This window comes from Sorex araneus, chromosome 1 (genome assembly GCF_027595985.1).
Source record: "Sorex araneus isolate mSorAra2 chromosome 1, mSorAra2.pri, whole genome shotgun sequence".
Classification (NCBI taxonomy): Eukaryota; Metazoa; Chordata; class Mammalia; order Eulipotyphla; family Soricidae; genus Sorex; species Sorex araneus.
In genome coordinates, this window is record NC_073302.1 from 353,328,624 (window position 1) to 353,354,809 (window position 26,186).

The window sequence follows — 26,186 nt, forward strand, 5'->3', positions numbered from 1 at the left end:
CATTATTTAAGACCTCTAACCTAAATTAAATACCCTGATTTTCTTTTAAATAAAACTTTAATTTGCTCATAATCGACTATGGTACCAGCATGGGCTGTAGTGCTGAGCCTTATTTTGCTGACATGTATTCCTTCTCTCCCCATTTGACTGAGAGTTTATTTGTGGGTTGTAAATCTTGTCAAATGTTTCTCAACATCTATTGATATTATCAGATGATATTTTTCCTCCTTCTATTAACATACTCCATTGCATTTCTCACTTTTAATATGTTGAACCATTTTTGCAACCCTGGAATAAGCCCCAGGTCCCAGAGTGATAGTACAATGGGCAGGATACTTGCCTGGCATGAAGCCAACCTGGGTTCAATCCTTGATATCCCATGTGGTTCCCCAAGAACTACCAGGGTTGATCCATGAGTGCAGAGCCAGGATCAAGCATTGAACATACCTGGATGTGATCTCCAAACCCAAAATTAAATATTTAAAATAATAAACACCACTTGGCCAAAATGTATAGTCCCTTTACTGTATTGTTGAACTAAATTTGCTATATTCAATTAATAAATTTTGCACCTTTGTTCATCATGGACATCAGTTTGTAGTTTCCTATTTTCTGTGACGTTGTATGGCTTTAGTATTTGAGTAATGGCCTTTCAAATGTATTTGGAAGTATCCCTTCTTTGATTTTTTTTGAAAATTATGAGAATTGACTTGAGGTCATAAACAATTTAGTAAAATTCAGTGGTAAAGGCATCTGGTCTAAGATAAGTGATTTGGGGAGAGATCTTTGTCTTGTTTGGGGGCTACAGTTAATCGTGCTTAGCCAGCTTTTATGATTTAATGCTCAGAGGCCCTGGATGGTACTTCGAAAACCCTTCAGGACCGGGCATGAAACCTGGACCTCCTGAATGTAGAGCATGGATTCCAGCATGTTGAGCAATCTCGTTGGTCCACCGGGAAAACTTTAATTGCTGTTTGCATCTCTAACGTTATCACGGTCAACTCAAGTGTCTATTTCTCAAATTTGTTGGCATGTTATTTGGTTACTGTAACTTCTTGCAATTCTTGGTATTTTTTATGATATCTTTTATAATGTTTTCTCTTCTGTTTCTACTTTTATTAGTGTTCTGTCTCTTCTTTTTGAGTCTAATTTAATGTCTATTGATTTTATTATAGTTTAATCAGATAAAGTTAAAAGAATAAAAGCCCTTTTCTTCATTGACCTTCATATTGTTTTATGGTTTCTATCTTATGTTTCTGTTTTTTCTAATTCTTTCTCCATTTTAATTAGTTTTTGAGTTTGTTTATTGTTCTTTTATCCACTTGGTTTATCTCATGATTAATTTTCCTCTTGGGTATCACTTTTGCTGTATTTTATAGGTTCTGACAACTTGTGGGTTTATTTTCATCTCTTTCTCCAGGTAGGTAGGTTTGTTTGTTTGTTTGTTTGTTTGTTTTTGGTTTTGGGGTCACACCTGGCGATGCTCAGGGGTTACTCTTGGCTCTGCACTCAGGAATTACTCCTGGCGGTGTTCAGGAGACCAAATGGGAAGCCCGGGAGCAAACCCATGATGGCTGCATGCAATGCAAACACCCCACCCACTGTACTATGGTTCCTGCCCCTATGCAGGTAGTTCTTAATGTATCCTTTAACATTTTCGTTAACTCAATATTTTCAGAAAAGTTTATTTAATATTACTGTGTGTTTGAGATTTCTGTTTCTGTCTTTAAGCCATACCTGGTGATTCTCAGGTATGAGTTGTGGCTGTGCACTCAGGGATCACTCCACAGGTAAGCAGGGGCCCATACACAGTCCTGAGACTCAAACCCAGGTCAGCCACAAGCAAGGCCAGTGACCTACCTATGGTGCTGGCTCTCCAACTATGTATTTGGGGTGTTTCAACTTTTCTTTCTGCCGTTAATGTTTGGGTTTATACTATTGAAATTAAAAATACTTGATATGATTTTAATAGTTATGTTTGTTGGTATTTGTTTTGTAACCCATCATATGGACTTTCTTAGAACAAAATTCCTATGCACTATTTGCAGGTCAAATGTTCTATAGATGTCTATTAAATTCACATATTCTGCTCACCATTTAAGATTTTCTGTTTGTTTTTATATTTTATATTTTCTTTTTGTTTAGGGTATCTTCTTGTAGTTATAAGTAGAATGTGAAAACCCCTACTATTACTGTTATTCTTTATAACCTTCCTTAGTTTAGTTAATAGTTGATTAATCTGTTTCAGTGCTCCTTCCACTAGGTACATGCATGTCAAATATATATCTTATTATAATAAGCTCTCAATCTTTGTATACTATCCATCACTATGCATTATTACCATTTTAAAGTGAGAACTATAATTTGATATTACCATAGATATATCTACCTTTTTTCAAGCTACCATTTGTTGTAGGATCATTTCCCAATCTTATTTTCAACCTTTATTTGTCTTGGAAGATAAAATGTATTTCCTGTGGTCAGAAAAAGTTGGTTTTACTTTTATTTCTATTGAGTTGGGTGTGTTTGGCCATGCCTGGAAGTACTCAGGGGTTTGGGGACCCTATGTGTTACCAGGCACAGAATCAGAACAGTAACAGCAATTATCTCTGATCTATTCAGCCTCTCAATGTCTTTTAACTGACAAAATTCCAAGTAAGGAATAACTAAAATATAGTATTTATTATCGTTTATTATTTACTTTAGATGTTTTATTTGTGCCTTGATTTTCTCCATTTTTCTTCTCTTGTAACTTAATATTATCATTTTTCCATAGGCCTCTAATTTCTTGTATACTTCTTTCATATATTTTATTTTATGGTTGCCCTAAGATTGTATATGCCAAAAACAGTAACAACAAGTCTCAAAAAAATAAAAATGGAGATGTTACTGGTGCCTGCTCAAGCAAATCAATGAGCAATGGGATGACAGTGACAGTGATACAGTGATTGTCATATATTGGGCAGATTGCTCTTATAGAATTTATGAGTCACATTTTTACTTCCCTCCCCCACCTCTATTTTGTATTTTTGTGTCTTACTTTATAAAGTGAGATTGTTTTCATCTTAAGAGTCCATCAAATGGTGGTGATTAATTGCTTTTATCTTTGTCCTTTTTATTATTCTTATAATAGACAAGTATGTAGACTATTCCTGTGACACATATTTTTCTTTCTGAATTTTAAATATTTTTGCTTTTTTCTTCTCTTTTGTATTGATTTTTACTGAAAAATTCACATGTTTCCTTTATATGCAGCTCATTTCCCCTAGATGTTTACAGTAGTATATTCTTGTATTTAGTTTTTTAAACTTTAATTGTAGTATATTTGAAGATATATCTGTTTTAGTTTATTTTGCTTGGGACTCTTAATGATTCTCCTATTTGAAAATTCCATTCTACCCTTTAATTAAGGAACTTCTTAATTATTATTTTTCAAATACAGTTATATTTAATATAACTTTTCTAATAATATTAAAATTAAAAGAAAGGTTTAAAAAGCGTGGGAAGCAACAATAAATTCATTATTTAGCTTTACTTACTGGGTTTTTATATACTCAGTGTACTGGTTTCAAATGGCAACACGTATAACACAAAAGAATTGGAAAAGATTATACTAACTAATGACTAACAGTGCTCATTGGGGTATGAATTATGAAGGAAAGCATACACATAATATCTGAATTATGTGTGACCTGGTAGGTGCTGTTGGGAAAGGTGGGAGGTAGGAGGATCTCTACTGTGTAAACTCCAAGTGGCTATGAATCCCCCCCCCCCCTCCATGTTTGACAAAGGAAGAAACGAGGGCCAGACTGGTTGGTGATCAGTTGCCATTTATTTCATTCTTCCCATGCACGTTTTCCAATCTCACTGAGCCCCTCATTCCCGTCTCCTCCTGTCTCCCTCACTCGTCTCTCCACTCTCTGACTTACCACCTTGGTCTCTCTCTAGTCTCTCCCAACTTCCAGCGTTGGGGGTAGCACAATCAACATATCAAAGCCCTTCCTGATGGCCAATCAGGCTCAAGGGCAAAATGCCACTTAGGGGGTTTTATCCTTTCCTTAGTTCAATAACTTAACATCTTAATTCTACTTCTTAATATTTGCTATTTTGTATGGACACCGTAAGAGATACATTAAGCTTGTTGGGTGGCTTTCCTGGGGGCATCTCGCTATAGATCCCAGACTACAGTGCTCAGGCCAGATTTGTCTTTCCTAACCCTAGCAGGGTCCTAATCTAGTTGCTACTTTTTGGATCATAACAGAATTTGTCCATGACCATGCTCTTAACTTATAGATAGTGTCACGGCGCTTTGGACTGGCCCATTTTGATGCCAGGGTAGCTCTCAGTCCACCCAGTCCTTCGTCAGGACCCTGCTTTGGGGTGCTAGGAAGAAAGGGCAACTGAGGCTTAAGTCAAGAGAACAGATGCTCAGGAGTGAATATAATTCAGAGTCAATTAACTCCCATGTTATAAAAGCATAGCATTAATTGTCTTCCTGTGTCTATATGAAAAGGAGATTACTCTGAAATAACTATGCAAAGGACATAAAGAGAAGAGAAAAGCAATATTTACAAGCTAACAGAGTCTGATTAGGAGATAAAGGTGATTGACCAGTTGGGGAAGCAGAGCACAAAGAAAGAGTTTACAAATAAACAGAGGAATGGGAGCACTGTGATGGGAGTAACACAATAAACCTAAGCTCCCCTTGGCAAGGCAGAAAGGAGAAACCAATGTTATCCTACACTCTACCACTGCCACTCTTGGGGATCTGAGACTTCAGGCTGGAGCAAGGAGTTGAACTTGGCAGGAAAAGGAAGTTCAGTCCTTACCTCCACTTGGGTTTGCAGTCTTATTGTCTCCCCTCACAGGAAAGAACTTCAGGACATGAATGGTCAGGAAAAATTGTTTCATTTAGTGGTTATGATAGATATTTTTTTTAACTCAATAACAAAAAGAGGAGGAACAGGGAAGGAATGGAGGGAGGAAATAAAAGCATTTCCTTTTCACTCTACATTTTTTAGCAGAATTTATTTATTTATTTATTTATTTATTTATTTATTTGCTTTTTGGGTCACACCCGGCAATGCACAGGGGTTACTCCTGGCTCTACACTCAGGAATTACTCCTGGCAGTGCTCAGGGGACCATATGGGATGCTGGGAATCAAACCCGGGTTGGCCACATTTAAGGCTAACACCCTACCCGCTGTGCTATCACTCCAGCCCCATTTTTTTTTTAGGAATTACCTATTTTTTACTAATTCTATTAGATAATTATAGTGAATAAGTTCACCGAGAGCTAATGAGTGTTAAAATACTGTGTGTTTAAATAATTTTAGTTTTTTAAAAACATCTTTATGTTTGCAGATGCAGCTCAACAAGAGCATATGGAGGCCTCATTTATGTGAAGCGCTGGGTTTGATCCCTGACACCACAAATCAAACACCTCCTTATGGGTAGCATAATTTATGAAGAAATTTTTAAAAGGACATCGTGATTCCAGGAGTTAAGCATTAACTTTTAATTCTTAAACTAACCTGGCTAGCTCTTCAAACCCGTGTTCTTCCTTGAACATGTATCTCACTCTCTGTCTTGATGTTTCTCTGCATGTTTATGTCTCTCTTGAACACACTTCCCCTATTTTTCTCCACTCACATCTTTTAAAGCAAGTTTCATTCAAAAAACTGACTTACGGGAGTTTTACATTGATCAAGTTCATACCTTGCATGTAAACAACTTGGATTCCATTTCAGCATCACCAAAATACAGAAATAGAATGAATGACTTATTTTATTTGAATTTTTAAACATATGAAGGGCACATCACATTACAGATTTTTATAGTAAAGCCTAGGAAAAGCTCCAATAAGTAAAAACTAAGCTGTATGGCAATTTTTTTGAACATAGAATAATTAATAAGAATGATACACTGCTTTCCTGGATTTTTTTGGTCCTTCCTTGCATGTTACCGCTAGAATATTGCAGGAGCTGTGTCTTGCCAACATAAGCATTGCGATAAAATTTTACAAACATAGCTGGGAAGAATAGACCAGTGACCTTTGAATGACTTCTTAGCAACTACAAGACAGAGGACTGATTTGACGTGTGGATTTGGTGGTTTGACCAGCCTTGCTAACATCTGGCCAGCATGTAAAGGAGGTGCAGTCACTCCCTGCCACGGACACCAGTTGCCTCTCATGCGTTATGAGTCACAGTCGCAGAGGAGAGAGTCCTTCCTGGCTGTTTGACTCACTCGGGAGAAGAGGATGCTCATTGAGGTTGTGGTCCTGGGTAACGTGAGAGTCCATGGTGAGCCAAACAGCTTCATCGAGATGCAACCAAATCCCTCAAATTAGGAGAGAACAGGATGAAACCAAATTCACTGACGGTTGAGATTGGCAGAGTTTTATGAAGTTCTAACTTTAGCTTTGGCCTCATAAATCATATTTTACTTTGTCTTTTCAACTTCTAAGAGTGAACATTGCTGAAACTGAAGTTGCCTTTTCAATAAATGTCATAAGAATGTATGTTTCATTCAACAGAAAGTTAGCATTTGAAGTCTATCTTGGACAAGTCTAAGTGCATCAATTTTCTCAGGATCCATGTCCTTTGGACTCCGTGATTATTGCTTTCTCAACAGTTGTCAGACATTCCATTCCTTTCCAATATTGGTATTTTTTAAGCTTTTAAAACTGCTAATAACGTATTTTAAACTCCTAAACTTACATTGTAGTATCATTTTATGAGAATAAAATTGCAATCTGCACTAGCAACTTTTATGATTATTACATTGCTAAAATAATTGTTTCCTTGATACAAACTCTTCAGATTCTTTTAGCCTACAAAGAAATATTTGTAAGTTTAATAAATATCAAAAAGTATTATTTTAAATCATAGACCGCATTTTATTTATTGATTCATTTCTGTTAAACATTCAAGCTGGTTCTATACCAAAATAAAATTTCTGAAATGAAAAAGCAGAAGGAAGGAAGGAAGGAAGGAAGGAAGGAAGGAAGGAAGGAAGGAAGAAAAGAAAGAAAGAAAGAAAGAAAGAAAGAAAGAAAGAAAGAAAGAAAGAAAGAAAGAAAGAAAGAAAGAAAGAAAGAAAGAAAGAAAGAAAGAAAGAAAGAAAGGAAGGAAGGAAGACTGCTAATCTCCAATTTTAAGGCAGACTTTCGAAGTCTACATTCCACACTGTGCTATGCAAGCACTTTCACAGGGGTTTCCCAAACACCTAAGGGAACAAATAAAGAAATAAGACAAATCTTGCCTAGCACTGGTAGATTAGTTCTATACTTTTGAACTCCTTTACTCATCTGATCATCTGGCCATTTATAACTCTACTTTAGTCTTCACTTTCTGCTTGTCCCAAAGCCTAGAGATTAACTGAGATATAAGTTTAGGCTCTTCTCCCACATTTTCTGAGCACTTAGCCTGCCTTTGATATGGTTGTTGTTTACTAAATCCCTCGTATATATTGATACTCTAGCACATCCTCATTTTACAAACAACAGCAAAAAAACTCTCTCTCAAGTATTTCATTATGCTTTTTAATCAAATGATCTTTTACTTACAGTTTCTTTAAAAAAATGTTTCATGAAGACTAAATCCATACTATTGATATAATTCTATTTCACTATTCACTTGGTTGCTTGATTTGTTTTTTAGGCCACTCCTGGCTGGACTTACTCCTGGCTCTGTGCTCAGGGACCACTCCTGGCAGAGCTGGTGGGACCAAATGTGGTGCCACTGGGGATCAAATGGGGGTCATCCAAATGTAAGGGAACCAACTACCTGAGAATTTCTTTCTTTCTTTCTTTCTTTCTTTCTTTCTTTCTTTCTTTCTTTCTTTCTTTCTTTCTTTCTTTCTTTCTTTCTTTCATTTTTCCATCTGTCTTTCTATCTTTCCTCCCTCCTTCCTTCCTTTCTTGTCTTTCTGTTCTGTTTATATTTTATTCTCTCAACTTTTCCTTCCTGTTCTCCTTCATTCTTTTTATTTCCATCTTTCTTTTTCTAGTGTTTTCATTTCTTTCAAAGTGAAATTGCTGAATTCCACTATCAGCATATATTTAATTTTATTGTTAATTTTAATTTATTGTTAATTTTATAAGAAAACATCATATCTTTTACAAAGTGATTAGTCCCTGGAGTTCATATTTATCAAGTTCACTCCAACTAATTTTGAGTATATTTGTTATTCTGTATGAAGTTTTGAATTGCATTTATATTTATGTAAAAATTACATTGCAATTTTTAAGATATAGCATTGAATATGTAGATTACTTTGAATAGTATAGACATGTCAACAATATGAAATGTTCTGTTATGTGAGTATATGTTACATTATATGTTCCATATGTTACATTATATGTCTTTTTGTGTCCTCTGTCATTTATTTCTCTAGTATATTACAGTATTCAGTGTATATATTTTTCAGTTTTTTAAACATTTTGATTTATTAATATTTTACTTTTCTTAATACTATTGGTAATGAATGTTTCCCATGTTTTTTCATATAGCTTTTAGTGACTAGTAATTAAAGTAATTTTATATGTTTAGATTTTATCCTGCAACTCAGTGATTTAACTTTTAAATTCCAACAATATTGTTTCTTGGGGAGAATTCTTAGAGTTTTCTATTATAATATCGTGTCATTTTTCAAACAGACAGTTTTACTTTTCTAAAAATGAGCTATTTAGATGTCTTTTGGTTTTTTACTTACTTTGTCTAGTTGGTATTTCATGAGTAAAAGTGTTGACAAATGATGAAATTCTGTCTTGATCTTGTCTTAGAGGAAAATCTCTCAGTGCCATTGGATATAGTGTTAGCTGTGGCCTTCTCACAGACTTCTTCCTACATATGTTTTGAGTTATTTACTTATTTATTTTTTATTATGAAGTGGTATTTTATGTCAATTGATTTTTCCATATCTATGGATTTGTCATACAATTTTTACTTTTCATTCTGCTAAGATAGTGTAAATAACATTTATTGACTTATTATCATATAATTATCCCATAATGCTAGGAATAAATTTCATTTGTTTATGATGTCTCTGTTTTGGCATATCGAATACGCCACGGGAAGCTTGCCAGGCTCTGCCATGTGGGCGGGGTACTCTTGGTAGCTTGACGTGCTCTCTGAGAGGGATGGAGGCTTTTAGGGCGGCCTCCAATCACACTTACAGGTGTTCCCATGGTTCACACCATATTTGAACGCCATCAAATATGGTGTGGAAATTATGAAAAATGGGTATTAAGTGTCTTATGGTTCGGGGCTGCACGGTTCCGGAAAGCAGCATGGAGTGTGGCGGTGGCTAGGTAGTGGAGGTAATGGAGGTTGGCCAGTGAAGTATTTATCTGGCTCCGGTAGGGTGGGGCTTCTGGTTTGATCCCTGGAGCGCCGGAGATTATAGGAGGCAGACAGAGGATCTTGTTTCCAGGTCTCCTTGAGCCTGGAGTCCAACGTCACAAAGTTCTGCTTTACGGTTCTGTGGGGCTTCACTCATGCGTGAGGTTCAGACCAAGTGTCCGGAAAGTGGCCTGGATCGTGGCAGTGGTTGGGTAGTGGAGTAACAAAAACAGTGACAACAATGGGCCTCATTCACCTGATACTGAAAAAGCCCCCAATACGGCAGCATTAAGAAGGATGATCAAGGTTGGCCCATATGCTGCCTGAGCCCCTGTGCTGCCTGCGCCCACATGGCCAAGCACATGCGGTGCCCGAGCACATGTGTCGCTGCAACTCCCCTCTTGATATGTGTACTTTCATGCTTTTGTGTCTAAAGCTCAGAGGTGTGTAGGGGCTCTCTCCACTCTTGGAGAAGCCAGCATTCTCTCTTTTTATTTATTTATTTATTTATTGCTTTTTGGGTCACACCCAGCAATGCACAGGGGTTACCTCCTGGCTGTGCACTCAGGAATTACTCCTGGCGATGCTCAGGGGACCATATGAGATGCTGGGAATCAAACCCGGTCAGCCAAGTGCAAGGCAAACGCTACCTGTTGTGCTATTGCTCCAGCCCAGCCCTCGTTCTGTCTTGAGCACGTTACTCTTACTATTCTCTCTCCCACTTATCCCTTCCTCCTTCCCTAAAAAACCTATAAATAAAATCTGTTTACTTCAAAAAAAAAAAGAAGAAGAAGGATGAGCAAGGAGAGGCTGATAAAATCTCAGGGACACACTAGACTGCCAAAACAAAGTAGAATGAAAACGACTGTCTGTACTTTCAACGCACGTACGCTGGCATCGGAAGCATCCATTGAGGACCTGATGGTGCAAGCACAGAAGATCAAGTATGACATCATTGGTCTGACTGAAACCAGAAGGCATTGATCACATCATGCCATTTTCGACACTGGAGAAGAATTGTTCTTCAGAACATGGGACGACAGGGGTGTCGGTGGCGTCGGTGTCCTCATCAACATGAACTTGGCCATGATCATTGATTCATTCAAATGCCTAACAACCCAAATTCGACGATTCTGCTTGAATAGATGTGGCTCACTGCCAGCAGTTTCTATCTTCGTTGTCTCTGCAACAACATCCAACTACAATGAGGAAGAAATTGAGAAGTTCTACATGGAGCTGCAGAAGTTCTATAAAGAAGACCACACCTTCTACAAGGTCATTGTTAGTGATATTAATGCCATGATAGGACCCAAAAGGTCACCTGAAGAACTCCACATTGGGACCCATGGCCTAGAATGGAACAAACAGGGTGAGAGACTGTCTGAGTTCATTATGTCGACTAAGACCATCCACGGTAACTCACAGTTCCAGAAGGTTGAATCTAAACGTTGGACATGGGAGTCTCCTCCCATGGAGAAGTGGACAGTTCCACAATGAAATTGACCACATCATATTCAATTGAAGGCTTTGCCTGACTGATGTCGCTGTTGTCCCAAAATTCCAAATAGGATCGGACCACTGTCTCCTTTGTGCAAAACTCTACTTCACAGATCGGGGAAAAAGATTTGCAAAGCTTAAGTTTAAGAAGAGAACTCCCAGAATGACCACCAAATGGGAGCTCTTTGGCACTATTGTGGCAACATGGGAAGATGCTGTCATTGACAACATCGACGAGGAATATGATCGACTGGTACAGCACCTCCATTACAGCATGAAGAATGCCGAGTGGAAAAGCCACAAACAGACGCCTGTCTTCGGAAACTCTCGAGCTCATTCGCCAACGTGGTTTGGCACGAGCCTCAGGCAACCACAAGCTAACATCTGAGCTCGCAAAGCTGTGCAGAGAAGTGATAAAGGAAGACCTCAAAGAGAGAAGAGCAGCAGTGTTGGCTGATGTGGCAGAAGCCGGGAAAAGTATTTGCAACGCTCGCCTGTCCTTCCCCAACTGCAAGACCAAGATGACTGCCCTCTGACATCCTGATGGATCCATCACATCTTCCATCAGGTCAATGGAGAGGATTATTTACGACTTCTACTCTGATCTCTTTGACAGCCACGTCTACCTACCCACATACAAAATTCCGCAGGATGCATAAGTCATTCCCAACGTCCTCCCTTCCAAAATTTGAGATGCCATTTCGTCAGTAAAGATGTGTACAGCATCCAGTCCAGACAAGGTCAGACCCAAACACCTGAAGAATCTGCCACCAGTACTCGTCAATACACTGGCAAGCTCTTCACACACTACCTGTCGTATGCAAGGTTTCATCCCAGTGGAACACCAGCAGGACCATTCTGTTGTACAAGAAGGAAGACATCCATGACATCGGCCACTATTGCCCAATCTGCCTGTTGTCCGTCGTCTACAAGTTGTTCACTTGAGTGAACCTGAATTGAATAGGCAGAACAGTAGACAAAGAACAACCATGCGAATTAGCAGGGTTCCAAAAAGGATTCAGCATGATTGATCATATCCTCACAGTGACCAAACTCATTGAAATTTCGCCAGAGTTCAAGATGCCGCTCTATCTAACGTTCATCGATATAAATAAGGCCTTTGATTCTGTTGAGACTGAAGCAGTCATTGAAGCCCTAGCCAAACAGGGCATTCAAACTGAGTACATCAAGATCCTCCATGAGCTGTATTACAGATTCACCACCAGGATCTCACCATTCTACAAGGAAGTGATCATTGATGTAAACAGAGGGGTTCGGCAGGATGATACCATTTCACCGAAACTCTTCAGTGCCACCCTCGAGAACATCATGCGACAATTGGAATGGGAAGGAATGGGAGTGAAGATAGACGGTCGGCCACTATACCACTTCCACTTCACTAATGACATTGTCCTAATAACGCCAAACATTAACCAAGTGACATAAATGCTGGCCAACTTCAACCACGAGTGTGGAAAGGTCAGACTGCAGCTGAATCTCACCAAAACAATGTTCATAAAAATCGAACTAGTCCCTGACGCTCCATTTACTCTCCATGGAACAAACATCTCCGAATGCAGCAACTATGTGTCCCTGGGTCAAGAACTCAACATGAGGAACAACTTGGCGCCAAAACAGCTCAGGAGGAAGAGCAGCGTTGAATGCCTTCAAGATCATTGAAGAAGTGGTTAAGAGGATGAAGAACCTCCAGCTCCAGGCACATTTTTTTGACTTCACTGTTCTTCCTGCACTAACATATGCCTCAGATATCTGGGCCCTACAAAAACAGGATGAGAATGCTATTCAGTTATCCCAAAGAGGAATCAAAAGGACTATGCTTGGAGTATCACGTTTCACTCAAGTGAAAGAAGGAATTCGGAGTTTCGACCTCTGTTGACAATCAAGAATCAGGGACACTGTCTCGTTCGTCAAGGTATCAAAAATCAGGTGGGCTGTACACGTAATGTGATTCAGAGATGCCCACTGGACTAGAGCTGTTACCAACTGGATTCCACAGGACATCAAAAGACCACATGGCCGACCACCTACGAGATGGTCAGACTTCTTTGTCAAAACCCTGAACAAACGGTTTGAGGCTTTTCCTGTTCCTGGAGGGACAGATACCATTGGGCTACACTAGCATGTGACAGGGACGGATGGAGATATTATTGGTGCCCACTCGAGCAAATTGAAGATCAACAAGATAACAAGTAATACAAGTGATACAAGTGTGATGTCTCATTCTTTTTAATGTACTCATAAATCTTTTTGTTAGAATTCTGGGTTGCAGATTTTTGCGTCTCTAATCATCAATCAATTCACCATATTTTTTTGTGTTTTGTTTCTTCTTTCTGAATTGGTAACATGGAAATGCTGACTGTGATAATTGTTTACGCTTTGTTTTTGGAAGCGTTCCAGAAGCATTGATATTGATTTTTCATTAGTAGATTTCACTAATGAAACCTTTTGGTCTTGGACTTTTCTTGGATAGGGTTTTTTTCATTACTGGTTCAATATTCTTACATTTTATTAGTCTGAAAATATTTTCTATTTATTCTACCTTATAACTAAAAAATCTCTCTCATGCTCTAATATCTGAAAAATTTTAAAGTATAAACTCAAATAGGTATCTGAACTTGTACATTCAGTTGCGCATGAGTCACAAAAGCCAGGATTTGGTAGCAATCTATTCAATGGAATATTACTAAGTTTTTTGAGGAAAAACATTTTTGCAACATCATAGGTGACCCTGAAAAATATTAAGTTTAGTAAATTAAGGCAATCAAAGAGGAACAGGTACTAATGACTTGCATCAAGTATCTCAAATAAAGGTTTAAATGCAGAGTGGATTCCATAGAATAGGATAAAATGGGAAGCTGTAGAATTGTTATAAAGTTGCAATTATACAAGCACAAGTGCTGGACATTTTCCTTCCAACATAGACTTAACATAGCAGTTGTGCACTGAAACAGCTTGAGGGGTTGGAGAGGAAGCTCAGAGGCAGGAGGCCTGGGTTTGGTCTCTGCTGCTGCTGGCTCCCTGAAGATGACTATTTTATGCACTGAAGATGACCGTTTTATGTGTATGCCCTAGCACAAAATAATAGCCCAACTGCTGTACTATCTCTTCAGCCCACAAAATAATCACTGTATCACTGCATCATCACTGTCATCCCATTGCTCATCGATTTGTTCGAGCAGAACTAGTAAAGACTCCATTATAAGACTTGTTACTGTTTTTGGCATATGGAATACGCCACGGGTAGCTTTCCAGGGTCTGCTGTGTGGGCAAGATACTTTCAGTAGCTTGCCAAGTTCTCTAAGAGGGACAGAGGAATCGAATCTGGGTAAGCCGTGTGCAAGGCAAACGCCTACTTGCTGTGCTATTGCTCCAGCCCACAAAATGTTATGTTAAATATATGTGAGTTTCCTTCTGGGAATATATACCGAGGGTGCAGAAAAGCACAGTGAAATGACATCTGTACCTATATGTTCATTGCAGCACTATTCACAATAACCAAAACCTGAAAACAACCCAAGTGCCCGAGAACAGATGACTGGTTAAAAAAAACTTTGGTACATCTACACAATGGAATACTATGCAGCGGTTAGGAGAGGTGAAGTCATGAAATTTACTTATAAGTGGATAGACATGGAGAGCATCATGTTAAGTGAAATGAGTCAGAAAGAGAGGGACAGACATAAAAGGACTGCACTCTCATTTGTGGAGTATAGAATAACATCACATGAGGCTGGCATTCAAGGACAGTAGATACAATGGCCAGAAGCCTGCTTCACGGGGAGGGGGGGGGTGGGGGGGCGGGGAGAAGGCAGCATAACAGCCTCTCAGTATCTGCATTGCAAACCATAATGCCCCAAAGTAGAGAGAGAGTATGGGGAATATTGTCTGCCATGGGGGCAGGGGGAGGGTGAGAAAGGGGGGGTATACCGGGGATATTTGTGGTGGGGAATGTGCACTGGTGGAGGGATGGGTGTTTGATCATTGTGTGATTGTAACTCAAACATGAAATCTTGTAACTATATCTCATGGTGATTCAATAAAATAAAAAATAAAATTAAAAAAATACATGTGAGTATTATATTTAAGTATGTCTTAATAAGTTGAAAGCAGAAAACATAGAGAAACATAAAAGATGATGAACTCAAAAGAAAATGAAACAATTGGAATTTTTACTTATTGCTGGTAAGCTGTAACCTGGGAAAATAACAGTTGTTTAAGCAGTGTTTACCAGTACTGAATATACTACCCCTGGGTATACATCAAAATAAGATTCACATCTATGTGTATAAACAGACTTGTACTAGACTAGTAATGGCAGCATCTGTTTTTATTTATTTTTTTAATTTTTATTGAATCACCATAAGAACAGTTACAAAGCTTTCAATTTTAAGTCTCAGTCATACAATGATCAAATACCCATCCCTTCACCATTGCACGTTCCACCACCAAGAACCCCAATTCCACCCCCGACCCTGCCTGTGTGGCAGATGATTTTCACTTTACTCTCTCTTTACTTTGATTACATTCAATTTTCGACAAAACCCCACTATTATTATTTTGGGGAATTTTCACCCAACAATCAGACCTGTTGAAAAGACATCATTAGATAATTTGTTTTCTATTGCTGATAATAAAGAGCATATGATGTCACATGGCCATGACAGCGGCCGGGTGGTTTTGGAATTCTGGTATTTTAGTAATTAAGTCCAGAGGTATTTCTGCCAGCAGCCCCTGCATTCCGAGATTGGTTTGTGTGCCTCTGGGACCATGGCTGTTCAGGAGCGGAGGAGCCATTCTCGGGCGGCGGCTCAGGGTCTCGTCTGGGCGGGGAGCAGGGACGGTTCTGCCCCACATTTCGAGATTTCCTGCGCACCCCATCGCTGCAAGCTCCTATCTCTCTGTCCAATTGGCTCTGAAAGGTGGCAGTCGCCATGCTGCTGCAATGGGGAAAAGGCTAAGGGACAAAAACCCTTTATCTCCCAGGGCTGCACGGAGCTCTAGCTTAGTTCACAGTCCAGGAGCATTTCTGCCAGCCGCCGCTGCATTCTGAGAGTGGTTTGTGTGCCTCAGGGATCATGGCTGTTCAGGGGTGGAGGAGCCATTCCTGAGCGTTTTTTGTATATCAGGAAAGGTTGCGTGGCCACTTATGCGGTTTGGAGAAATAGTCCTGGTCCCCACATACTGGAGCCAAGTTTGTAGAAGCTCATGGTCGCCGGGATTCCATCTGGAGAAGGTGGGGTGACTGCACCTGCTCCATCTGGGGCACCCCGGTGTTATCGGCTTGGTCTGGGGTCGGGAGCATTCTCTGGTGTGTGGTGCCTGCCAGCCAGGATTCTTCACTGCTGAGTGCCAGCAGCATCAGTTTTAATGACCCCAGATGACATTGTCTAATGTCCAATAATGGTAGGACATGAAAGAGAAATATGAGGATTATACACAAAAATGAATAAAAGGGTTCTACCTTCTTTAATGGACATCATCCTTACAGTACAGAGTGTATACAAAGTGTATGCGGCAGAAAGAGCCATATGCATGGGACGGCTTCCTTAGTCTAAAGCAGCAAAATTCATTTGGGTGGTAAAGTTCAGAGAGTGATTCTTCATGCATTAGGGGTGTGAGACCAGAAGAAGATAAGCAATATTGCAGGCAATCTTTTCAAATATTGATCTAGCATAGGGAGAGATCTTAAGTACTTGAACACATGCTGATTACTCCATCACCTCCAAGCCCTCCACACACACAAACACATACACACACACACACACACGCACACACAAACCCTCCCATCCACACACACACTCTCCCAACTATCAGGCATTGTGGGTGGTCCTGATACTGGTAGCACCTGCACCAAGCACCCCCCAAACTGACTGCAAAAAAGCAATGGTGAAGCTCAAGGTCCCCACAGAACATGCTGGGATCAGCAAGGTGGCTGGCGGAGGGCCTAGGGCTGTGGGGATTTTACAAACTAATAAAAAACTGGTCTAGTTGGAGGTGATTCAACAGCACTCATTGTTAGCAAGTATATTCCTATGATTATGACCTTCTTTTGTATATGTGCTAACCTTTAAAAAGTATTTCATAGCAATCAATTCAGAAACATTTTTTAAAAGTGTGTTTTCATTCAAAAGAACAAAAGCAACCAGTGCTGGAGTGGATGTGGGGAAAAAGGGACACTCTTTCACTATTGGTGGAATGACAACTGGTCCAGCCTTTCTGGAAAACAATATGGACAGTCCTTCAAAAACTAGAAATTGAGCTTCCATATGGCCCCACAATATCACCTCTGGGAATATATCCCAAGGATGCAAAAAAGCACAGTAGAAATGACATCTGTACCTATATATTCATTGCAGCACTGTTCACAATAGCCAAAACCTGAAAACAACCCAAGTGCCCTAGAACAGATGACTGGTTAAAGAAACTTTGGTACATCTACACAATGGAATACTATGCAGCTATTAGGAAAGATGAAGTCATGAAATTTTCTTATAAATGGATACACATGGAGAGTATCACGCTAAGTGAAATGAGTCAGAAAGAGAGGGACATATATAGAAGAACTGCACTCATTTGTGGAGTATAGAATAACATCACATTAGGCTGACACCCAAGGACAGTAGATACCAGGGCCAGGAGGATTGCCCCATAGCTGGAAGACTGCTTCATGAGCGGAGGGGAGAAGGCAGATGGAATAGAGAAGGGATCACTAAGAAAATAATGCCTGGAAGAATCAGTCGGGATGGGAGATGCATGCTGAAAGTAGATAATGGACCAAACATGATGACCTCTCAGTGTCTGTGTTGCAAGCCATAATGCCCAAAAGTAGAGAGAGAGAGTATGGGGAATATTGTCTGCCATGGAGGCAGGGGGAGGGTGGGAAAGGGGGGGGGTATACCCGGGATATTGGTGGTGGGGAATGTGCACTGGTGGAGGGATGGGTGTTTGATTATTGTTTGATTGTAACCCAAACATGAAAACTTGTAACTATCTCACGGTGATTAAGTAATTTTTTAAAATAATAAATAAATAAATAATAAAAAAAACATGTTTATTAGCTTTGGCGAGGGTGACAGGAAGTTGTGTTACAGGGAGGATTGTAAACTGTAACTATTAGGTAGGGCACAAATAGAGTTCAGTTACTCCAAAATTTAAAATGTGCATACCCTGTACAGCACATTCTATGGATACTTCTGTCATACAAAACACTTAAACACAGGTAACAAAGATCACATATACATATGTTGAAGGTAGCAATGGTTTAATTTAAAAAGAGAGAGGCACCACATTACCTAAACAGCAATTAAAGAAAGTTTAAAAAGAGGAAGATTATAAATTATATCTATTGGTTCTGAGCCTATGTGCAGTGTTTTTTGTTTGAATTTTAAAAAATTTAGGGTGGAGCACACGTCACAATGCTTAGGGGTTACTCTGGTTTGGTGCTGAGGGCCTCACGCGCTGCCAGGGTGACACCCAGAGTTCTCCACTATATATACATAGTGCTCACTCCTTTGCCCTATGTCTCCTTCCTCACCACAGAGATCTTCATAGAATATGGCTGATAGCCTAACAAGAGCGAAAGATCTCAATGATACAATCTCCAGTGGGAAATACCACACACACACACACACACACACACACACACATGCAAACACAGAGAGGAGGGCTTGTAAATAGTGTCTGAAAAAGGTATTTATCCTGTTTCATGCTGCTTACATTTATTGTATGTAATTAAAAATTAACAATAGCACTTAGAATGCTTTGGGAAGAATACCAGGAAGTTCGCGATACCCTTTGCCCACAGAAATCTGAGAACCCGAGAAAACGCAAACCAAGAATTTTCACTGGTCTGGGGGAATTTGCTAAAAGTTCTAAGCAGAATTAGAAAAATAAGCAGGTGACTATATTCCATCTATCCACCAAAGACAATAAATTAGGACTCCAAATGTTCAAACCCTATTTCCTATACTATAGACAATTTTGCTGTGCCTAAGTTGACAATAAATTGTTGGTTATCAAAAAAAAAAAAAGACTAAAGTTCTAAGCAGAGCTGACATAGGTGTGGAGAAATGTTTATGCTGCAAAACGCACTGCGAGGGGCACACGCGCCCTGAAACGCAGTCACGGGGGTCTGCACCCCTTACAGCGGGCTGGAGCGGGCGGAGGGGCAGCTCGGGCCAGGGGCGAGTCCAGCAGGCGGGCAGCGGGCGGCGGGCAAAGATGCATGGCAGTTTGGACCCGGGGCAAGTCAGCCGGGGACAGCGGGCCGTGGTCGGGAGGCACGGCAGTTCGGGCCCGGAGCAAGTCCAGCAGGTGGACAGTGGGCCGCGGGCAGTGATGCACGGCAGCTCCGGCCCGGGAACTTCCAGCCGGTAGCCTCGGGCCCGGTGCTTTCGGCGCCGCTGGGGTCCCACCCACCCCGGGAGCGCGCGGCCCGCCTCCTCCCTCCTTCCGCAGCGCTTATTGGGCAGCCGATGACTGACAGATCTGTGGCCCTATCACCACCTCTGCTGCTGGCCCCGCGGGTCTCAGCCACGGGGATGCGGACGCCAGCGTGCTTACGTCACGGCCCGGTTCGGTCCGCGCCGCCCCCCGCGCTCGCGCTCCCGGAGGAGCTGCCGGCCGTCCGCCCGAGGAGGTAGGGTCTCTGCTGCCCCGCTCCGGAGACTGCACGCCCGAGGCCGGGCCTGGGGCCCCTCCGGGCCCGGGGAGAGGAGGGCGGCGCCGGGGTGGCCGCGGGGCGGGGTCGGTCCCCGCGCTGGACCTCCCGGGCCCGTGCAGGGCGGCCGGGCCGCTAGCACTGGGATGCGGTGCTGACCGGCCCGCGGGATGCGCCCAGCAGACACCCTCTGGAAACGAAGGGAATCGGCAAACGAAAACGTGTCCGGCCAGGGTGTCGCTACACGACGCCCAGCTCAGGGCCGCCTGCCAGGAGTTCGGATCTGAGGGTCGCGGGCGGGGGCGAGCGAGGTCCTTCTTCCGCATTTGGTCCAAGGTGGGCCGACTCGAGCTCTCCTGGCCATCCTGCCCAGTGACAGTTGCAGCCTTTGACTTGTCGTTTATTTCACTCGCTGCATTCATCACCTGTCACAGTCTGGTGCGGTTAGCGCCGACAGGTGCAGGTCCCACCTCTAACTCATACCTGTCTTGGAGTTCTTGGTTGGCAGGGTCTGGAAGGTAATGAGAGGGGCTGGACGGGTAGGGCAGCGGGTAGGGTACTGGCCGTGCACGCTGATGACCTGGGTTAAATCCCGGGTACTATATGTGGTTCAATCCTGGGTACTACATGTGGTTCATACCGCCAGGTGTGATATCTAAGCACCGAGCCAGGAGTGAGCTCTAAGCCCTATGCGTGTGGCCCCCAAACAAATACACAAAACAAAACCAAAAACAATTAGAAAGTATGCACATACTTCCTCACTTATAGAAGGCAATTGCACAACTATGTCCCATTCTGTTATTTATGGGGTCTAGTAGGCAAGGACATGATTCTGCTTATAAAGTAAAACATGTCCTGTACAACAGCAGACATCTATGATATGTCATGCCTATTGGAGGGGGTTATTCTCTTAAAACCTTGCCATGGACCTTTACAGAGTATAGCACTGTGTTTGGGGCATGGGACTTGACCTCACCTAGGCTCAGGGAGATGGTGATTGCCATCCTGTGTAAGAGGTGTGCAGGAACTAAGTACCAGGCTGCATCACAGAGCTGGCCATGGCAGAGAAAGGCCCTCTTTGTTTTCGTTCGTGGTACTAGGAGGGCCTCAAAGCTCTCTGCTTTATTTTGGTCATGGAATCGTCCCAGTCATTCATTCTGTATTTTTTCCCCAGTATGTTTTGTGGGGAGGGAGAATCCCTCCCCACAAACCCCATGTCCAGGCAGTTTTCTGGTCCTTGTTACTTCTGCAGGATGCAGAGTCTATTTGTCTCCAGTTCCTTGCTTGTACCCTCCTCTTCCCACCTAGGAACATTCTCTAGTATTCCCCAGTATAATCTTGGGCGTGCTTAAAATGAACTGCAGGCCATTCATTCCAACCGAGTTCTAGAAAAATGCATTGTCAAGTGACTTACCATTCTTCATTAGAGCTTTTTTTACCCAACATGGGCCTGGTGTCTACTTCAACGAGTGCCAACAAGATATAAGTGCATTACATTGTTGTCATCTTTTCATCCTATTGTAGAGGCAAATAATCTTGAGCAAGAAGATAAACTGAAGACCACCCAGTTTGTTTTGAGGGAGCCTAGATTTGAGTACTTCGGTTTCCCCAATGCCAAGCCCTTGGTGCCCCACCCTGTAGGTAGCCACAAACGTGAGTTTATGGGTTGGCATTTCAGTGCTTGTGACCTTGGTCTCAATTAAAAAGTGGCTGCTGGGGTCCCATAGGTCTGCAGTGATTTTAAAACACAACTAGCACCAAATTCTCTTCCTGATGATTCCCAGGCTGTTGTATTTTTACTGCTCCTTTCAAAAAAGTCCATACCAAACAGTTTCATCATACATGTATGTGTATACATATAGACACATATATTTTACATAGGTATTTCTATATATATATATAGACATAGGTATTCATATGTGTATATATACACATATGAATAGGTATTTCTGCAGGAACTTACTATCTGTAAACTTACAAAAATATTTTTGTTTTGGGTCACACCCAGTGGTACTCAGGACTTACTCCTGGCTCTGACTCAGGGACCACTCCTGCTGGTGTTTAGGGGACCATCTGGGGTGCTGGGGATCGAACCAGGCTTTACTACATGCAAGGCAAATGCCCTATTCGGTGTACTATGGCTCCAGCCCCTCAAACTCTTCTGTTTTAGATGGAAACGATTATATTTGCATATCACATTAGAATTTTGAGGGAATCAACACCTTTTTTACATTTAGGCTAAAGAGGCCTTTTACTCTTTTAGCACATCTGTTGAATTTATTTTAAAAATTGCTCAATTTGGGGCGGCCCACAGTCCACTCCTGGGGATAGGTAGATGATCTGGGTGCAAGCAGCCCAGACTCTGTCTGGACTCATGGGCATCGTGTTCCTGGGGCTCTCTCTCCAGTCACGGCTCGCAAAGGCAAGCGCTTGGATCCCAGCTACCGTCCCAGGTGCTATTGGCTGTTTTCACTGAGGGTTTCATTCTTTCGAGAGTGTTAGGGGACTCGCTCCTGAGTTCCAGAGATTCCGCAGTTAGGCTTTAGCCTCCTGGGGCTGAGGCCGCATCCAGTGTCTCGGACAGCACCTGCAGAGGGTCCTGGCTGGAGGGAATAGTCCATCGAGGGTGCTTGCTGCCGCCCGTTCCTGCCCAGAGCCTGTGTCTCCTTAGCGGAAGCCTTCTCTCTCCCCTGCGCTCCTGAGCGCCTTTCCCAGGTGTTGTTCACCAGTCTTGGTGTGTTCCTGATGCTCTATTTTGTACTTGTGTGTTCAAAGATACCTAGGCTCGAGCTTAAAAGACACTTAACAATTCGTGGTCTACATGCTTGTGTAGATGGGTTATATCTTTATTTTGGGTTATATCTTTATTTTTCTTTATTTCTTTATTCCCTTTCTGCTCCTCCTTTCCTTCATCTTTGTTTTTTTGTGCTCTTTCTCCTTTTGGTTTTGGACCACACCTGGCAGGGCTTACTCCTGGCTCTGCTCTTGGGGGTCACTCCTGGTGGGACTCGGGGACCATATTGGATGCTGGAATAGGACCGTATGGGTTGCCAGGATCGAACCTGGGTCAGCTCATGAAAGGCAGTTGTCTTAACTACTCCCGCATGTCCAGCCGGTTCTTGTTCCTGCTTCAGTCCCGGGGCCTCAGAGCACTGCCTGGGGAGTCCTCTCATTTCTGGGCTATGGTGGTCTGCTCTTGCCGTGGAGCCTGTGGAGGGGCTCACTCCTTGCCTGTGGAGCTCATACACGTGACCCTCTCTTGTTCATCCAGATTCCCCAAACTGTTTTCTTCCTAGCTGTGGCGTGCACACATCTGCAGCTCATGTTTCTGCTTTTTTTGCTTTTGGGCCGGGTGCAGAAGGGTTAGGGAGCTGCTCCCAGACTCCGTGCTCAGGGGACTTGTGGTGCTGAGTTCAAAGCAGCATCTCCGCCACCATCTCCCGCCTGCCACGCTCTGTCTCTGCGGCCTCCAGCCTCACCTTTGCGGGAAGCATCTTAGTCTTCCCTTGGCTTTCCTCCAGCGGGGCTCTTTCTGTTCGCAGCCAAGTGGCTGACTTCCGTTGTGACCGAGGAGTCACAGGGAAGGAACTCAGACCTCTGGGTGTGTCTTTCTGTGTGTTCATTTCTGTTTGAGGGCTGCACCTAAGGGTACTCAGTGGCTACAACCTTCTTAGTGCTTGGAGTCACTCCTGACAGTGCTCGGAGGACCAGACATGGCCAATGATCGAACCTGGCCTCCTGCATGTAAAGTTTTGTGTTCCAGAAACTGTCTGGTCCAAATTCTTGGGCTCTGAATGTTGAAGGTACATTGTCGTAAATAGACTCGGTGTTTATCATCTCAGAAAAAGAAATGTTTTTAGATAGAGTTCCCCCTCAGTTTTCCTAGCAATGCTCAGTTTGGCTTACAGCGCTGCCCAGGCTGAAGGTTCTGGGGGCGGCCAGGGCCATCCCTGGGGGATCATGTGTCATATTCAGGATCAGAAAATAAAAATGTTTTTAAAGCATTATCTTTCCTTCTTTCTTTCTTTCTTTCTTTCTTTCTTTCTTTCTTTCTTTCTTTCTTTCTTTCTTTCTTTCTTTCTTTCTTTCTTTCTTTCTTTCTCTCCTTTCTTTCTCTCTTTCTTTCTTTTTTCTTTCTCTCTCCCTTTCTTTCTCGATTTCTTTCTCTCTCCCTTTCTTTTTCGCTTTCTTTCTTTTTTTCTTTCTCTCTTTCTCCCTTTCTCTCTCTCTCTCTCTCTTTCTTTCTTTCTTTCTTTCTTTCTCTTTCTTTCTTTCTTTCTTTCTTTCTTTCTTTCTTTCTTTCTCTCTTTCTCCCTTTCTTTCTCGCTTTCTTTCTTTCTTTCTTTCTTTCTTTCTTTCTTTCTTTCTTTCTTTCTTTCTTTTTTCTTTCTCTCTTTCTCCCTTTCTTTCTCTCCTTTCTCCCTCCCTCCCTCCCTCCCTCCCTCCCTCCCTTCCTTCCTTCCTTCCTTCCTTCCTTCCTTCCTTCCTTCCTTCCTTCCTTCCTTCCTTCCTTCCTCTTTCTTTCTTTCTTTCTTTCTTTCTTTCTTTCTTTCTTTCTTTCTTTCTTTCTTTCTTTCTTTCTTTTTTCTTTCTCTCTTTCTCCCTTTCTCTCCTTTCTCCCTTCCTTCCTTCCTTCCTTCCTTCCTTCCTTCCTTCCTTCCTTCCTTCCTTCCTTCCTTCCTTCCTTCCTTCCTTTTTTTCTTCCTTCCTCCCTCCCTCCCTCCCTCCCTCCCTCCCTCCCCCTCTCTCTTTCTTTCTTTCTTTCTTTCTTTCTTTCTTTCTTTCTTTCTTTCTTTCTTTCTTTCTTTCTTTCTTTCTTTCTTTCTTCCTTTCTTCAAAGGTAAGAAAGGTGAGATCTAGAGATCTAGCTGGGGCCGGAGTGAATAGTGTAGCAGGGAGGATGTTTGCCTTGCTTGTGGCCAACCTCACTTGATTCCCGGCATCCATATGGTCCCCTGAGCACCACCAGGAGTGATTCCTGGGTGCAGAGCCAGGAGCATCGCCAGGTGTGATTCCAAAAGCCAGAATAAAAACCCCAAACCCAGAAAATCTCCCAAATCAGAAAGTCCAGTGCAGCCCTCACATGCCTGCCAGGAAGCCTGACTAGCGCTTCTGTCTCCCAGCAGCAGGACTGGTGCAGACTGGCATCGTTTCCACCCTGCACCAGAGCCCTGGCAGCCTCCTGGGGCCGTGTGGACTGCAGGGCCTCCAGGGGCTGCTTTGCTTGTTGGGTTTTTTTCTTGGGGGGGGGGGTTTGATTGGGAGCTGGGGAGTGAGCCACACCCAGCAGTGTCAGGGCTTATTCTTGGTACTGGCTCAGGGATGACTCCAGTCCTGAAGGGACTCAGGGAACTGTATGAGGTGCTGACGGTCAAGCCCATGGTAGCCACACGCAAAGCAGGCACCCACCCCGTACGATCTCTCAGGCCCTTGCTTTGTTTGACTTGCTATAAGCTGACTTGGGTCAGGAAGATTCTGCTGTAGCCACTCAGCATCATCTCCCCTGTGTCCCTCCTCAGCCTCGGGACCCTTGTCAGGCAGTAAGCAGGACTGCATGGGGCAGGCTCTGTAGTTTATGTGCTTCTCTTGTACTTATGCTTTTGTTATGGTTTAAAAAAAAAATCTTGGGACTGGTGGGTGTTCTCTGTAGTACTAAACTTGGGTTTTGGGGTTTGGAGGACTTTGCCGTGTTAACTTCTAAGTTGCCGTAGTTGCTTTGTGTCGTTGTTGTAGGGAGTTGGTCTTGCAGGTACTGCACATTATTCCTTGCCAGAATTTATTGTTTTCCTTTCGTTGTTTCAGGAAAATATAATCCCGGAAGTTTGTGCTTTCTGGTCTTGTTTTTAAATTAATCGCTTGCTGAGTTAATGATGTGGAGCCGGGGAATTCCGAGTCCATTTTTCAACTCTCTGGTATGCTACGTTCAAGCTCGGCATTTCCCATCAGTTTGTGTCTTCCTTTATGTGGAGAGAGCTTGCACTGATAGATTTTCTTCAGCCAAAATGGAAGTTATGGGCCAGGACCTGACTTTTGTTGCTGTTGGGAAACACTGACAGTTCCGCAGTGCTGGGTGGGGGTTGTCCAGCCTGAGCAGCACTGACATTTTGCACTGGCCGCTTCTTTGTGCGGGGGCTGCCTGGGCACTGGACGATGCATAGCAGCATCTTGGTCCCTACCAACTAAATGCCATGAATTCTTGAGTGTCTCCAGACATGTCCAGGGCACGATGGGTTGCCCAGGGCCCCCCCACGCTGCTCCCTTGAGAAGTACTCACAGCTAAACTCATTTATTCTAGGGCACTCGCCTTATACATGGCTGACATGGGTTTAATCCCCATCACCCCAAATGATCTCCCAGGCCCTACCAGGCATGATCACTGAGCTCAGAGCCAGGAGTAAGCCCTGAGCACCACCAGGTAGAGCCCCCAAACAAAGCGAACTCAGCTACTCTTTACCACACCAAGTTGGATTTTTATTATCCTCATCTTGTAAATAAGGAAGCTGAGGCACAGGGAAGTTAAATATCTTTCTTTTGGGGTTTGGCTTTTGAGTCCTACCCAGTAGTACTCCAGGGTCACCCCTGGTGGAACGCTGGGGACCATATGAGGTGTCAGGGCTGTACATTCATGCAAAGCAAGCAAGTGTGCTACCTGCTGTACTCC

General features: G+C 42.6%; 1 protein-coding gene across 2 annotated transcripts in view; it reads left to right on the plus strand.

Annotated features, from left to right (window-relative positions):
- Positions 1-19,403: 19,403 nt before the first annotated feature.
- STARD3NL (STARD3 N-terminal like) overlaps positions 19,404-26,186 on the plus strand; it is a 48,643-nt gene continuing 41,860 nt past the window's right edge. For both annotated transcript variants that reach the window (XM_004606891.3, XM_055122626.1), the window contains exon 1: positions 19,404-19,504. The gene's annotated coding sequence lies outside the window, so the exon portion shown is untranslated. The remainder of the gene's footprint in view (positions 19,505-26,186) is intronic.